The sequence below is a fragment of the Mauremys mutica genome, chromosome 12, assembly GCF_020497125.1.
Source record: "Mauremys mutica isolate MM-2020 ecotype Southern chromosome 12, ASM2049712v1, whole genome shotgun sequence".
NCBI classification, from domain to species: Eukaryota; Metazoa; Chordata; order Testudines; family Geoemydidae; genus Mauremys; species Mauremys mutica.
This window is the reverse complement of record NC_059083.1, coordinates 40,802,924-40,818,646: the sequence shown is the minus strand read 5'-3', so window position 1 is coordinate 40,818,646 and position 15,723 is coordinate 40,802,924. Positions and strand designations below refer to the sequence as shown.

General features: G+C 49.8%; 1 protein-coding gene across 2 annotated transcripts in view; it reads right to left on the bottom strand.

The window, feature by feature from the left end:
- LOC123345197 (butyrophilin subfamily 1 member A1-like) overlaps positions 1 to 15,723 on the bottom strand; it is a 651,080-nt gene that overhangs the window by 14,725 nt on the left and 620,632 nt on the right. The window lies entirely within an intron of this gene.

The following is a 15,723-nucleotide window of genomic DNA, read 5'->3' as shown; positions in this document are numbered from 1 at the left end:
CTGAGGGGGGCGTGACCTCAACTGGAAGACGTGGGGCCTCAACCGGAAGAGGCGTGGCCGCTCAAGATTTAAAGGCCCTGGGGCATCGGCTGTGGCTGGGAGCCCCAGGGCCTGTACATTGACCCGGGTCTCCCAGTTGCAGACGTGGCTCGGAGCCCCCGGGGCTCGGGGCAAATTAAATGGCCTGGGGCTCGGGCCACCGTGGAGCCTCAAGCCCTTTAAATCCCCACTGAAGCTTCAGTTCCTGGAGCCACGGACTGGATTTAAAGGGATCTGGGCTGCCCACAGACATGGGAGCTCTGAGCCCTTTAAATCTGGCCCCAGCCCGGCCGCCAGAGCAGGCGTGATTCAAAGGGCTTTGGGCTGCCCGCAGCAGCGGGGAGCTCTGAGCCTTTTAAATCCCGGCCGCCGGAGCTGCGGGTGGGATTTAAAGGGGTCTGGGCTCCCTGCAGCTGCGAGAGCTCTGTACCTTTTAAATCCCGGCCCCAGCCCGGCTTCCGGAGCTGCAGGCGGGATTTAAAGGGCTCTGGGCTGCCCACAGCCGCTGGAGCTCTGAGCCCTTTAAATCCTGGCCCCAGCCCAGCTGCTGGAGCCACAGGCAGGATTCAAAGGGCTCTGGGCTCTCCTGCTGCAGCGGGCAGCCCAGAGCCCTTTAAATCCCCACCGCCGAAGCCGGTGCGGTCTGGAATGGCGTACTGGCTCTTGCCGGTACGCCGTACTGGACTGTAGCGGCTTACTTTCACCTCTGGATGTCTCCTTTATTGCATCTAATCCTGCAAACCCTCCCCCCAGAGATCAATGGGGCTGCACCTGTGGGGATCACTCATGTGAGTCGGGGGGCAGAATGGGGCCATTAGTGATAAGGGGCCCAGTTCTTTCCCCTGCTCCAGTCACTATGTGCAGGGATGGTGCAAAATGGCTGGAACCAGGGCCTGGACATCAAAGAATTCACCTGGCATAGGGAGAGCCCATATGGGATAAAGCAGCATATCTGGTTCCTGTGTCAACTGCCCCTGCCATCCTGGTATAGCAGGAGTGTCAGGGCTGGGAGGAGGTGTGCTGGGGCAGAGCAGGGCACATCACCAATTCTCAGGGACCACAGCCAGCTGGAGCGAATTAGAGCAACCCCTGGGGCAGCCTGAGAACCAGGGAGCCATAACCAGCTCTCGCCCTGCCCCCACCCCAAGCAGGTCCCGGCCCAGCAGAGAACCTGTGCCTGCAGTTCAAAGAACTCTTCCTTCATAAGTGTCTCCATCATCTGCGTGATGCTAGGTGACCCCAAGGGGTGCTGAGTGCCTACAACTCCTGCCGACTTCAGTGGGATCAGACCCATGTGCCTGATCCTACAGCTGCTCTGTGTGTGTGGAAGCCAACAGGGCCCGAGCCTGCTCCAAGGAGACCTAGGGGTGTGGGAGAACATCCATGGAGAGCTCACCGGGCTGGGCCCCATTGGTATAAAAGAATCATTGTTCTCGTTACAGGGTCTTTCAAGTGTCAGTAAGTGACATTTGTTTGTTTGCTTTTTAAGGGTGTTTCCAAGGGTTGATGTTGTGAAAAATAAAACTGGTAACATTCATATTTCAATACCAACATTTTCCCATCCATTATGTCTGGGTAATATCTGGATTTCCCCTTGTCGTGTACGTTACCTGTCTCAGTAACACATTAATTTTTTACACTAACACGTCTTTGCACACACAGCTCTGAGTGTTCCTTTTCCAATTTAAAGCATAATCAAAGTTAGTACAAATGCCCTCACCTTTCGCTGCCTCGTATTCCGCTGGAAAGTCAAAGACATCGGGAGTTAATGTTGAGTCTCAAAACTTAATGGGCAACAGTCAAGCTAAAGGCGACGACTCCCTCACTGGTGATACGAGTGTTTTGGAAGATTTGTCCATAAGGCACTAAGCAGAACACAGCACAGGAGCCGGCTTCTTATGGGCGAATGGACTGAAGTAGTCTTGCCCCTTCTGTTATATCTACTACGTTATAAACCTCAGATATTGGACAGGTAAACCTGACCCAGAGAGCAGCACTTCCTGGCTCCAGGTCATTACTCGTCTCTGGCCGTGCCACGCTGTTCCCTGCAACCCCCCACCCACCTGCCCATCTTCATCCTGCCATGAGGGCAGGGAACTGGACTCAATGACCTCTCGAGGTCCCTTCCAGTCCTAGAATCTATGAATCTATGAATCCCCCATCCTCTGCACGCACACACACACACCTTTACGCCCCACCCCAGGCCATAACTCCAGTCTCCTGCCCCACCTGCACATTGTTATTTGCATTCCAGTAGCATCTACAGGTCGCACTCAGAGCTGGGCCCCACAGCGCTAGGTCCTGCACACACACACTCAAGGCTGCGACCCACTGGGCTACATCCTGTATGCATACACAGTGCCAGGCCCCATGGTGCTAGATCCTGTACACACACACTCAGGGCCAGGCCCGATCGTGCTAGATCATGAACACACACGCTCAGGGATAGGTGCTGTGCACACATTCATGGGCGGGCCCCACTGTGTTATGTTCTGTACACACACACACATACACTCAGGGCTGGTCTTCTCTGAGCTAGGTCCTGTATGCACACAGAGTGCCAGGCCTCATGGTGCTAGGTCCTGTACACACACACTCAGGGCCTAGCTGACCACGTACCCACCCAGGAGAGATTCCAGGGGGGGTGCAGCACGGCTGGGTTTGGAGGAGGGATTGGAGAGAGAAGGAGGCAGCTTTATAAATACTGAGGGGATGTTTTTCAGTACATGGAGTGGGAGAAAACACTGAGGCGTTTAAGGGAGAAGCAGACAGGCAGGTGACCAGACACCCCAATATTAGGGGCTTTGTCTTATAAATGCATCTCCTCCCACCCCGCACAAAAAAAAGTGTCCTGATTCTTCACACTTACTATCAAGTCACCCTACCTAGGTCAGGAGAAAAAATAAATAAAATAAAAATCCCAGTGGCAATAAAGCTGCCCCTGGAAGTGGTGCCAAGAATGATGGCCCCGCTGGCCCACCCCTAAAACCAGCCTTGCATGCCCACCCCTGGAACCAGCCTTGTGTGCCCACCCCTGGAACCAGCCCTGCTGGCCCAGCCCTAGAACCGGCCCCACACGCCCACCCCTAGAACTGACCCTGCTGGCCCACCCCTAGAACCGGCCCCGCGCACCCACGTAATTATCCCCAAACCAAGTGTTATAAACTCAGGAAATACAGAACTAAGGTTACATTTAAAATCAGTCGGATCCCATTGATCCCAGACACTGACCTTTCTGTCTCTCCATCTCAGATTGCAGAGCCTCTAGAGGGAGAAAAGAGGGAGAGGTGAGACTTCCCCCTGTCGTATTTATGAGGATAGACTTAATATTGTAACAGACACTGACCTTTCTCTCCCTCCCATTCAGACAGCAGGGTCTCTAGAGAGAGAACAGGGTGAGAGGTGATTCATCAATTCACAGATTCCAAGGCCAGAAGGGACCATTGTGATCACCTAGTCTGACCCTTGCATAATAATTCCTACAGCAGATCATTTAGAAAAACACCCAATCTTGATTAAAAACTGCCAGTGCTAGAGAATCCACCATGACCCTTGGCATGGGCGGTGGGTATAATAGGCTAGGAGAGGCTCAGCCTCCCCTGCCACTGCCGCAGCCACCAGACCTCTGTTTGTGGGGTTTTGGGGGGAAGTTTTTGATTTATTACACCCCATGCAGGTTCAGGGTGGCTGAGGAGGTGGTATGTGCTATTCAGCTTCCTGGGTTCATCAGTAATTCCCTTGGACTGGAGATTACTGAGGAACCCAGGAAGATGAGTAGCACATAGCACCTCCTTAGCTGCCCCAGAACCTGCATGGGGCATAGCAAAAGCTTCTTCCAGACCTGAGAGATGTTTTTCCCCAGGCAGCTTGGGATTTGGGAAGGGGAGGCACAGCACAGCTGCAGCTGACCTGGGGCAGCTCTGGGCAGGTGGTAGGGGGGAGGACTCAGACTTCAACCGGCCTGGGGCTCCTCCAGCTGAGGGAGGGGGTGCTTGGGGCTCCTCCAGGTGTGGGAGAGGGACAGGGGGTCCTGGGGTTCTGACTGCAGTGGGGAGGGGGACCATGGGTGAAAGAGGTGGAGCTGGGGCTAGCTTCCCCAAAGGGGGGCTCCACCTGCCGCCCATGACCCTCGGTAACTTGTTCCAATGATTAATTAATATTTAATAATAGCTGGAAAGATTTCACCTTGTTGTGTTTATGGGGATAACTCTACGGCCAGCTAATGTGATGGGCCCAGACACTGACCTTTCTCGCTCTCCTTATCTAGTTGCAGAGTTTCTAGAGGGAGAAAAGGGCGAGAGGTGAGATTTCACCATCATGTTTAAGGCGCAGTTCCTGCTATTAACGTAATTGTGCTGTAACTATGAAAGTGAGGCAGACAGACTGACAAACAGACAGATCTGTCTCAACATCCCTGCAGCCAGCATCCCTGCTGCCTGTCTAATCTGGCTATTGAGGGGGATGGTAGGAATAGGGGGAAGGTCTCTTTTTTTGTCCAGTTCCTTGACTGCTCCCCTCTGTGCCCATCTCCTGAACAGCCCCAGCTCTTTTCTGACCCCCCACCCTCTCCCCCCCCAGCTCCTGACTGTGGGGATGGAGGATGGAAGTGAGCGATGGGAATGGGGCACTGACCTGGGCTGGGAAAGGGACGGGGTCTAATTGGCTCCATTCTAGGCCAACTCCTGACCCTGTGGCAGGTGTCTGTCCCCTGGTCCTAGTGCTACATGGGAACAGCTCCCCCTAGGGCCTGGGGAGATGGGGAGTGTCCCAGCTAAGAACAGGGTGGAGAGACCTTTCTTTAGTTGGGTGCTCAAGTCAGCATGAGCCAAGGGGGGGGGTATGAATGGGTCCCTACAGGCATCGCCTCTAAGATCAGCTCTTTCCTACTGGCACTGGGAGCTCATCCCCTTGATGTGTCCCTGCAGGAAATGGAGGTAGCATCATGTCTGTCAGTCACTGCTGAGCACAGCCTGAGTGAGAGCAGCGTGTGTCCAGTGTGAGCAGTGTCTCAAACCAGCCGTGCAAGTCCTGAGTGTGTTTGTGTTATTACAGCATCCTAGTCACAGCTCACCAGTGCAGCTGGTGCAGAGAATTCTCTGAAAGGCCCAGGGAACAAGGCAGTGACAGTGAATTGTTCTGATTGTTTAATGCTTCAAAATGAGCCCAACAGAGTTCTCTCTCTCTCTCTCTCTCTCTCTCTCTCTCTCTCTCTCGGCATATACACGACTTTTACATACAACTCAAAATGAGTCTATCCCTGTCACCTAAACGTACACTCAACCCACATAATGTATCTGTCAACTAAAGCCACTAATTAAACCAGTTCACACCTGGTGCTGAAGGTGACAGTTCTAAAGGTGCAGCATCCAGTTCCAGCTTTCACAAGTACAAAGCACATCTCCTTTCTGCTTCTCTTAATTACCCACTTCCATCCCCACTGGGAAATCATTGTAACAGACATTTCCCCTTCCCAATTATTCCAACACTGGTACATTTCTATATCATCTTCACAGCCCTTCAGGTGAGAAAACTCTCTGGGAGGAACTTTCACAGCTGCCTTGGGGGTTTGCACACTCAGCTTCCATTAATTTAAACAAAAAATGAACATTCAGACCCCTTAGGCAGCTATGAAAATTCCAGCATCTCTATAAACATATAGATCACTGAAGGGCAGTTCTGCCTTTTGCGACTGGAAAAAAAACTACAGCCGAGCACTTATGCTACAATAGAGAGTCCATTGCCCTGTGTACCCCACTGACTGACACCCTGAGAGCCCAGGGCTATGAGCTCCAGATCCAAATCCTGATCATCGGAGCCCTGGGCGCGTGGGACCCAACAACTAGCTGGTGCTGACAGCATGCGGGGTTGGTCGGCTCTACACCTGGCTAATGAGGCAGCTCACGGTGTCCAACGCCATCAGATGGTCCAGGGACATATAGACTGAACACATCACAGGACACTGACAATACCAGAACCAGACCACCAACAAGGGACACAGTCAGGGAAATAATTAATTTCCTTCCCTGACAGACCGTATCCGTCTATAGAAGACCCACCAGACACCAACAGGCTGAGGGACAAACTCCACCCATGTACCAATCCACTTTACCGCTACTGACTCTGACTCTATACACTCTATGGGTGGTGAACCTGAGAACACTTATTCCCTACCACTTAGAAACTCACACACCTTAATCTGGGACAATGCTTGTTATATACCCTACCTATCTCGTCAGCTTTGTAACCAAGTGTAGCAGGATGGTTACCCTGCTCCTGCCCTGAAGGGCTTAAAACAGCCTTGGGGGAAGGTTGTGGCTGAGAGCTGCTAAATTGGGCTGATTGGGAAGTGGCTGCAGCTGGGCCAAGCCCCAATCAGGCCACAGCTGGCCTGTATAAAGAGTCTGTGAGCCAGGAGCTCAGCAGTTTATCTCTGCATTCAGAGAGAGAAGGGTCTGGCTGTAGGGAGCTAGGGTATGTCTACGCTATGGGATTATTCTGATTTTACATAAACCGGTTTTGTAAAACAGATTGTATAAAGTCGAGTGCACGCAGCCACACTAAGCACATTAATTTGGCGGTGTGCGTTCATGTACCAAGGCTAGCGTCAATTTCCAGAGTGTTGCATTGTGGGTAGCTATCCCATAGTTCTCGCAGTCTCCCCCACCCATTGGAATTCTGGGTTGAGATCACAATGCATGATGGAGCAAAAACAGTGTTGCGGGTGATTCTGGGTAAATGTCGTCACTCTGGGAAAGCAACGGCAGACAATCATTTCGCGCCCTTTTTCCCTGGATTGCCCTGGCAGACACCATAGCATGGCAACCATGGAGCCTGTTTTGCCTTTTGTCACTGTGTCACCGTATGTGTACTGGATGCTGCTGACAGACGCGGTACTGCACTGCTACACAGCAGCATTCATTTGCCTTTGCAAGATAGCAGAGATGGTTATCAGTCATATTGCACCATCTGTCATTGTAAGTGGGTGATGAGATGATGGTTATCAGTCATTCTGTTCCATCTGCTGCTATCATGGGTGCTCCTTGCTTGCCTCGCTGCAGTCGGCCGGGGGCACATAGGCAAAAATGGGAATGACTCCCCAGGTCATTCCCTTCCTATGTTTTGTCTAAAAATAGAGTCAGTCCTGCCTAGAATATGGGGCAAGTGTACTAGAGAACCCGAGAGCACAGCCGGTCCATGTCAGAGCCCCAGAGATCCTACAGAAATGATGAGCTGCATGCCATTCTAGGGGGTGCCTCTGCAACAACCCCACCTATTGCTTCCCTCCTCCCCCAATCCTCCTGGGCTACCGTGGCAGTGTCCCCCCTATTTGTGTGATGAAGTAATAAAGAATGCAGGAATAAGAAACCCTGACTTTTTAGTGAGATAAAATGAGGGGGAGGAAGCCTCCAGCTGCTATGATAGTCCAGGCAGGACAGAATCTTTTCTTTAGACATGACAGGGGGGTGGGGGGGCTGATGCAGCTTAGCCCCCAGTTGCTATGATGAAGATGGTTACCAGCCATTCTGCACCATCTGCTGGAAATGACCAAGAGTCATTCCTATTTTTACCCAGGCGCCCCCCGGCCAACCTCACTGAGGCCAGCCAGGAGCACTCACAGGATGATGACAAGGACGGATACCAGTTCTTTTGTACCATACTGTCTGCGGGAGGGGAGAGGAGAGGATGCTGCTTAGCGCTGCAGCACCCTGTCTATCAGCAGCATGCAGTAGACATAGGGTGACATTGAAAAAAGGCAAGAAACGATTTTTCCCCCTTTTCTTTTGGGGGGGGGGGAAGGGTGTAAATTGACGACATACACCCTGAAACACCCGGGAAAATGTTTTTGACCCTTCAGGCATTTTGAGCCCAGCCAAGAATGTAAATGCTTTTCGGAGACTGCAGGGACTGTGGGATAGCTGGAGTCCTCAGTACCCCCTCCCTCCCTCCATGAGCGTCTATTTGATTCTTTGGCTTTCCTTTAAACTTGTCACGCAGCACTGTGCTGAGTCCCTGCTGTGGCCTCTGTCTATCATAGCCTGGAGATTTTTTCAAATGCTTTGGCATTTCATCTTCTGGAACGGCTCTGATACAACAGATTTGTCTTCCCATACAGCGATCAGATCCAGTATCTCCCGTATGGTCCATGCTGGAGCTCTTTTTGTATTTGGGACTGCATGGCCACCCGTGCTGATCAGAGCTCCACGCTGGGCAAACAGGAAATGAAGTTCAAAAGTTTGCGGGGCTTTTCCTGTCTACCTGGCCAGTGCATCCAAGTTCAGATTGCTTTCCAGAGTGGTCACAATGGTGCACTGTGGTATACCGCCCGGAGGCCAATACCGTCGATTTGCGGCCACACTAACCCTAATCCAACATGGCAGTACCGATTTCAGCACTACTTCTCTCGTCGGGGAGGAGTACAGAAACCGGTTTAAAGAGCCCTTTATATCGATATAAAGGGCCTCATTGTGTGGACGGGTGCAGGGTTAAATCGGTTTAACCCTGCTAAATTCGGTTTAAATGCGTAGTGTAGACCAGGCCCTAGAGATAGAGTACCTGAGTGGAGCAGGGCTGGGGAAAGGCAGAGGAGCTGGGGAGCTCCAGCCTGGAAAGCCCCAGGCTGTGGCCTAGCACTGGGCTAACAGGTACTGGGGGTTGCAGAGGGCAGCCCATGGATAGGCCAAGGCAGCAGGTCCAGACCCTCCTTGCCAGTGATGAGTGGCTGATACTGCAGTCTGCCCCAGGGAGTGGGGCTAGACAATGACTGGCAGTAGCCTTATACTGAGGTGAGGTAGGAATAGGGTGACCAGATGTCCTGATTTTATAGGGACAGTCCTGATTTTTGGGTCTTTCTCTTATATAGGCTCTTATTACCCCCCACCCCCATCCTGATTTTTCACACTTGCTGTCTGGTTACCCTAGGTGGGAACAGTGGGTGGGGGTTCCTTGGGGAGGGGAGACCCTGAGACTGGGGGGTTACTGCCAGGGGGCAGCACCCCAGGTAAAAGGGCACTGGGTCCAGGGAGGGACACGGGGCCAGAGGACAGGTGGATCACCAGCCTGCAGAGGGCTCTCCGGAACGGGAAGACCTAATTCCTGGAACAGACCAGCAAGAGGCACCACAGGGTGAGTCTGCCCATCTGCACCAAGACTTTTAATTTTTCATAACCCAAGCTTGACTGCAGATGTACAGTACATTTTCTTTAAACCTGTGTAATGTGAATTTGATTTCAAACATTAGTTTTAATAAAATATTTGTGTCTCAGGCAGAGCAAATCTGAGTGTAGATAAGTGCTAACCTTTCCATTTGCACAGCCACTGCTTTGCCCATCCACAGCTCCTACTCACAAGCACACTGAGGGTCATAGTTGGGCCCTAACAACAACACCCCTTCTACTTTGCATTGTGTTTTTCTTGCCAGCAGCCAAGTTCCATATGTCGAGGCTCCAAGCCCAGCTCACTGTGTCCCACATGGTGTTTCAAACAGAGCTATGTGGCTCCCCTGGGAACAGTTCAGAGTCACATTTACTCTGGATCCTGGAGTGAGATCTGAAGCAACTCAACAATTCTTGGTTCATACATGATAATTTCTTCAGCTCCCTCTTCACCTTCAGCCCAGCTCCCACTGCCTGAAACGCCTCCGAACACTGAATCAAAGCCCCTTAATCCCTGTCTCTTTACTTCTGGTTTGTTTTTTAAATCTCTGTCTGTCTCTCACCATGTTCCCTTCACCCCTCTCATTACATCACCTTTTGCTCTGCTTTGCCTCCAGAAGCAGTAACTGGCCAGGGCCATGAGAACAGCCAGAAGAGGCAGGATCAGACCCAGAGCCACCGTCCAGGGATTGCCTTGTGGGAAAAACAGCTCTGCAAGAGAAAGTGCCATTGACTTGGGAGCAGACACATGCAGAATGAAGGCAGGAAACTGACAACTTACAAGACTCTCACAGGCAGATGTGGCTGCTTTGTGCTTTACTATTAAGCCAATGGAAGCCCAAGCTTTAGCCTGGTTACTGAACATGGTTAATTAATGGGAGGGGGGATGTTGGGGCGGGAGGGGGGGCAGCTCCATTATGCTACACCTATCCCCCACTGGCATAAGCTCAAGAAGTCCCTAGGTTGCTCTAAGTGATCCCAAGGCTACAGATTAGGGTTCAGCTTCACGGGAGAGTCTGGCCCAAAATACGGTAATGCAGGATTTTAATAAAAACAAAACTTGAGCCTATAGATTCAGAGTAAAAATTCCTCCAGAGTCCTCTTCCCTGGGCCTTGGAGCAATGGCTGACTAGAGGGTTCTTTGCTAAGTGATTAGTGGTGTATATTGAAAACTGTGTAAAAGTTACAGGCTGACACTTAAAATTCTGAGGGGATTATGTTCCTGTAGAAAAGCCCTGATTCTGCTCACACGCTTTGCTACAGAGCCCTCTAGCCTGCTAACAGGATGGGGAAACCGCCAACTCTTAAAGTAACAGCTTGCAATTCTAACACAGTCCTCAGTACAGCACAAGAACAAGGGAGTGTTCCCTCCCCCATCTCTACTGAGAAGAAGGATGATTGCTGGGTACTGAGCTATTATGAAAATCTGGCCAATGGTGCCCCAGCCTCCTGGAAAGTCCTAAGTGCTGCCAAACAGCTGTTTGGTGGCAGGAAGCGCTGGGAGGTAGGTGGAGGAGCGGGGCTGTGGCACACTGGGGGGGGGGAGGAGTTGGCGCCTATGCCAGGCTCCAGGAAATAGCTCCATGAGCTGCCTGCGGGCCATATGTTTGAGACCCCTGGTCTACACTGTAGTCAGACACCTGCAGCTGGCCATGCTAAATGATTCAGGCTCACAGGGCTCAGGCTAAGGGGCTGTTTATTTGCAGTGTAGGTATTCGGGCTGAGGCTAAAGCCTGAGCTCTGGGACTCCCCCAGCTTAGAGAGTCCTAGAGCCCAGTCTCCAGCCCAAGCCCAAATGTCTACACTGCAGTTTAACAGTCCTTAGCCAAAGCCCCTTAGCCTGAGCCAGCTGGCACAGGACACCAGCAGCTGTCTAACTGCAGTGTAGACATCTCCCAAGAGAACTGAGGTTGTTCAGGACTTTCCAAGACACGCTCAGCACCTTGAAGGTTCAGGCCAATAAATAGGAGACACAATGATAAATACTCTCTGCCCATGTCTGCAGTGACTTAGTCTATCCATGTGTGGCACGGACAGGCACTGACCTGCTAGGGAAATCGCTGTCTTTCTCTCCTGGTTGAGTAGGGGATTCCTGACACAGCAGGACACTTTCTGGTTGGACTCTTCTGTTATAACAATGGCAATCTCTGCCTGAAACAGACCATTGGCCTCTTGTGCAATGTTTTCAGAGGCCGATGGTAAGATCTGCCCCTGGAGATCTCTCCACTGAGCCTCGGGCTGTGAGTACCATCTGTCTGATCGACACACCACACGGATCCCTCCGTCCTGATGTCCCTCCACAGAGATGACAGGATCAGAGCCCAAACCTACAGAAGAAATAAATGAACTTGTGATAAACGTACAGCACTGAGTAAAGAGCTAAAAGTTTTATTATACTGTTATCAAAAGCCATTTCCTATTAAATTAATAATTGACTGAAAGTTCATAAGTGTGGATGGTCAGTTAATATGGCCAGATTCTTATTTGATACACAGTAAAATAAATGTTAATGTCAGGGCTTTTTTATGCACAAACTTGTTCCAATTTAGTTAAACTGGTTTAGTTAATCCAGGGCAAATCCCTGTGTGGACACACTTAAATCAAGAAGGAATTGACTCAAGCTAAAGCAATATAAGCCATTTCCAAACCCATTTAAGTGTCTACACAGATGTTTGCACTAGTTCATTGAAAGCAGAGCACATGTATGTGTAGACAAGCCTTAAAATAATTTACAAATAAAAACCTTGTAATAGGGGAGTTTGGGTTGTGTTAGCAGGGCCTTGTACCCTTCCAGAATATATAATGGAGATATACACCTATCTCCTAGAACAGGAAAGGTCCCTGAAGGGTCATTAAGTCCAGCCCTCTGCTTTCACTAGCAGGACCAAGTACTGATTTTGCTCCAGATCCCTAAGTGGTCCCCTCAAGAAGTGAACTCACAACTGTAGGCTTTGCAGGCTAATGCTCAAACCACTGAGCTATTCCTCCCCTTTTAAATGAAGAAGTGGATAGCAGAAAACTGGTACCTCCAAAAGCCAGGACTTATACTCGGCAAAACAGAAACACAAACACTAGATAGAAGGAAATGACAGGTTGTCACGCATCCCACATCAGATCACACTTGGGTTTTTTTAGTACTGACAAGCTAAACTGAAATAAAATTCTCTTAATCTGAAGCAAGTGTCTTGTACCTTAACCAGGTGTGAATTAAAAGAGATTTCATGATTGTGGTGTCAGTGTGTATGCAGAGAAGCCCTCAGGGAGTTTGGAAATTTCACACAAACCAGCCTAGAGAGGGAAACAACCTCCCAGGAGAGACAGGGAAAGGATGGATGGCTGGAGCCTTCCCCATGGGATTCTTGCCCAGTAGAGCACAGGCTACCGAGTCCCCTCCCAACATGGGTGTGACTCACAAGGCTTTGGTCCGACAGACTCATGGGAAATGCCCAAGCGCCACAGACAAAAGCTGAGGTTAAAGGGCCTATGGTAGACATTATATGTAACTCCCTATCCCATCCCCCATGCTTCTGTGGCTGTTCCTTTTAAAAAGTTCACTGATTCCAGCTAGTCAGGGATTAGCAAGTGTAAGGTCTGGGGACTTTTTTCTACAGCCACATTAGGAGAGCAGCAGCCATGAGCCAAGAAGCAGAAAGTCCCATCCTCACATTCCATCTAAATTACATTAGCACAATGTAATATCGGGCTGTTAAGAAGGAGATCCTGTCCTAATAGTTCCCACCATCACCAGATAAGCCAGAATCTCTTAAGATGTTTAAAGAAAACTTTGCCTGATGGCCTCCTATCTGGCAAGGAATCACTTATCAACAGTTGTGGGTGGGAAACCTCTACTTTGTTATTGTTTTGCCTTTATTGTCCCCACTTCTCTATTGTTTGTGTCTGGTTTCTGTTTTGTTCTTCGATTGTTTCTGTCTGTTGCGTAACTAATTTTGCAAGATTTAAATCAACTAAGGTGTTGGGGTATGATTGGTTAAAGAATTGTTTCATGATATGTTAGGATTGATCAAAGAATATTGTAATATTTTAGTAAAATGATTGGTTAAGCTAAGCAGGACTCAAGCTTCACTATGTAACCTGGGGTCCAAGGAGACCAGCAGAAGGACCAGAAGAAGAACAAGAAGAAAAGACATGGAAGAAGAACTCACCTGGAAGACACAGCCTAAGATCAGAGCCGGTATGAATCTTCTGCATGACTGTGATGAGCAGCAACCAGAATGCATATGAGACTGACCTTGCCTGGCCAACAGGGAAAGTCCGCCTGCCTGATCAGGATTGGTGAGCATAGCATTGTATGCTTAGCATGTGTATTCTGCTCGGTAATTGTTAATAGAGGATATGGATAGTACTGTGTAAGGGTCTTTCACTGGTAAAAGACCCTGCAAATCCACAGAAGCGTGCCCCCTGAGCCCTAGGAACTGGGTAAGGGTGGGGTGTCCTAGAGTGTGCAGGTAACACAGGTGAACAAAGGAAAAAGTTAATCAGCTCTTGCCGTACGCTCAGTAGGGCATCTCCAAGAGTGGGAAACAATTCCACTCCCAATATAAAGAAAAAAAGTACCAAAGTCTTCAGTTAGACCCAGAGGGGAGGTGAAGATCTCTGCCCTGAGTGCTGATACTCACTCACAGGCCTGCTTTAACTGATTGCATCGAGAAGATAGTCATGAAGAGACGGATACCAGCTTTTTGGATGAACTGGATGCTTGCTGCTGGTTCAACTCAGAGCAATGTGGTGGCATTAATGCCAAATCAGCAGTGTATCTTATAAATGCACAGAATGTGTGGCCTGTGAACCATTTGGTACTGAAGAAATCTGTATGTTTGATGCTAATTTTGTTGGTGCTGTTTGTAAAGTATTTGCTATGTGGATGTCATGATAAGATTGTGTCTAGATTTATGAGGAGTCTCAGTTAACCCTGTTCCCTGGGGTGGAAGGAGTTACCCTGCTGCGCTCCAGTTCGTGCCTGTTCTTGGTTGGAGCGGATCTATAGAGCAGACTCCATCTTGGCCATGAGGGGTCTATAGTTACATATTAATACCCACAAACTACTTGCCAATGCAGAATTACGGCTGCCTAGCAGGGCTTTGTGCATTTCCAAAATGCAAAAAGCAGCTAAACTTAAGCTCCTGAAACCCAAGAGATACAAAGTAACAGCACACAGTGCCCCAGCCCTGCAACCTGAACTCTGTCTCCTGGGCTGGCAATAAGTGCTGGGAGCGGTTTAGTGAGGGTGGTTCCATAATACACAGGCTTGATGGAGACTGTGTTTGGAGTCGCTGTAGTGATTGGGGGAGGGATTAATTTAAGCAGGCTGGCAGAGCTGTCACTGCGATATGAGGAGAGGTGCATGTACCTTGAGGGGTCACGTATGTGTCTCATTTCAGTGCTGAGGTCTGTAGGCTGTGTCAGTAGAAGTGCACAGAGGCGTCTTCTTGCCATAGGGACTGTCAGCTGTCTGGTGTTTGCTGCACCTGACCTAAACCTCATGTCCTGGTTACAGACCTAGCTACACATGTGCCCATGCTGGTGTCTCTGGCAGCATCTTCAGGTATCAGGCCTCCTGCCTTCACCTGTCCTGGGGGACAGGGAGAATTCCTCAATTCTCCCATTCTTATACCAGGCTCTGGGCTACAGGACTCTGTGTATCAACCATTGTTACCTTGTGGGTGCCAGACACATGTCGAGATCAGTCCCAGCTGGTGACATCAGCATGGGGAGGATCAGCTATTCTCTGGCCCCAGATGTGCACAAAAAATTTGTAATAATCACAACATGCCAATATCACCTAACTTGTTAGGGGTGTTTGTGTGTCTCATTAATTCCTTGCTCTAATGACCTCAAAGTTAGCCCACTAATCCTGTCCTAGACTCCACTGTGTCACAGCAATTTTCAAAACAATCTGAGTACGTGTGTGGATTTTAGAGTCCATAGACAAAACAGCTGTTAAACAGTGAACTAGAATAAACCTTATCCAGAGCAGAGCTACTGCCCCACTATAATGAGACACATCAGGTGGCATCTCACAATGACCCCTCTGACTCCACCCTTTTGAAGATGTCAAAGTATCACAAGTTACTGACCTGCCACCTGTAGTTCCAATAAAGAGTCTTTATAAAAGACACTGGACTGAAAAAAACACTTGTACGGCCCATTGTCAGAGGGTTGGATATCGTGTATTCTCAGGAAAACTCTCCCATTGGTGATGTCATCTCTCAAGAGCTCAGTTCTTCCACTATATTCTGGCATCTGCTGTCCATACTGATCCTGCCCATCATGGTACAGGTGCACGACTTCAGAGTCCTGGGATCGTAACCATCCCACCTCCATGTTCTCAGCACTCATACTGGGGGAGAGGTGGCAGGACAGGATGGCCTCCCCACCTAGGGAGGCAGTGACTGCATGGTCAGGTCCAGTCACTGTGAACTGTGCTGTGAAATGAGTCAGAGGGAAAAGAAAATTAAAGTGGAGAGACACCAAGACACACAGGAATGTGAGTGCAGCAGGATGAGTATTGCCA